Genomic DNA, 1,365 nt, shown 5'->3' with positions numbered 1-1,365 from the left:
TCTTTCTGCAGGTTCTGCTCTTGCAATGCATGCGCCGTGGTTGGATGTGCGCGCAGCTCAGCTTCCCAGACGCCGCGTGGGGGCCCAACGCCCGCTGTTCTAGGGCTTTTCCGCCGGCGCCGAGGTTGTGTTTGGAGAGCCGTCCCGTTGCCATGAGAACCGCGCTTGGCCGCTCCCGCCCGCCTCCCCCTCTGCAGCTCACGGGGCAGCGGGAGCCTCCCCGTCTCTCCCTCCTCCAGAGCCGGGCTGACCCTGCCGTCGTCCTGTCCCCCTCCACCGGAGACCCCCGCCCCCGGCCCAGCACGTGGCACTCCGTGAAATTATCCCACCGACTCTCCAGCTTTTTATCATTCTCCTTCCCCATCATACCCTCTACTCCCCGAGCGGTATCAACGTGTTCCGACCCAGTCCCGAGAGCCGGTACACAGCAGGCGCTCAATAAATGTTGTGGAGACTCAAGGAACCAAGGCTCAGAAAGGACGAGGGACCTGCCCAGGGCACACAGAATCCCGGGGAGCCACGGAGCACTGGGAGATAAACAGGGGGAGGGGGTGTCGGGAGGAGCGTTTGCGGGGCCGGGGGTCTCAGCTGTCACAACACGCTGTGTGACTCGGGCGGGGACACCCTCTCTGTGCGCTCGTGGGGAGCAGGCGCTGGAGATGGGCGGTGGGAGTGGGCATTAGGAAGAGGCTGTCCTGTCCCCCTCCGGGCGCCGGAGAGTCCCCATCTCCAGGCAGGACCGAAGAATGTTGGCCGCGCCCCCATCAGCCCGGAGCTCGGGCCCCTCCTCCGCGGGGCCGGCCTCCCCCGTCCCCCTGACCCGGGCCCCTCGGGATGGAGGCGGGGCTGGGGCCGGCCTGGCCCCTCCCTTCCTCTTCGCCTGTCTGGAACCCCAGCGGCTCCCCACTTCCCGCCCGCCTGCAGGCCGAGTGGTGGCAGGGGAATCCTGTACTGGGGGGCTGCCTCAAAGAGGGAGGCATAATGGGGGTTCCACAGGCAGCGGGAGGGGGCGTCCCCCTCAAGACAAATACACGACACAGGAAACCTGAGTCCACAACCACACACCACAGGTCCCAATCCACCCACGCGCGGAGGCACACGCGCGAGCGCGCACAAGTGCACACAACCTGACGCCGCGTCACTCGGCCCCACGCTATCGCCACGGACACACACGCTGCCGCAGAGTCTCGGGCCGGACCGTTCACTGGATGCCAGCCAGCACCCCAGGCGCAGTGATGCTCATGGGCGCTCTCACAGGAACATGAACGCACACACTCGCCGTTGTTGCATAGCAAAAAGCAAAAACAAAAAACCCACTCATGGCAAATAGAGAAACATCCAGACTTGGAGTCACACAGCTGGGCC

The 1,365-nt window shown here is 65.4% G+C and overlaps 1 protein-coding gene across 1 annotated transcript in view; it reads right to left on the bottom strand.

Moving 5' to 3' along the window:
• The window catches only part of LOC106727405, a 10,529-nt gene that overhangs the window by 6,762 nt on the left and 2,402 nt on the right, over positions 1 to 1,365 (bottom strand). The window lies entirely within an intron of this gene.

Source organism: Myotis brandtii, unplaced genomic scaffold (assembly GCF_000412655.1).
Source record: "Myotis brandtii unplaced genomic scaffold, ASM41265v1 scaffold421, whole genome shotgun sequence".
NCBI classification, from domain to species: Eukaryota; Metazoa; Chordata; class Mammalia; order Chiroptera; family Vespertilionidae; genus Myotis; species Myotis brandtii.
Note: the sequence above shows the minus strand (reverse complement) of the source record. Positions and strands in the feature narration are given on the sequence as shown.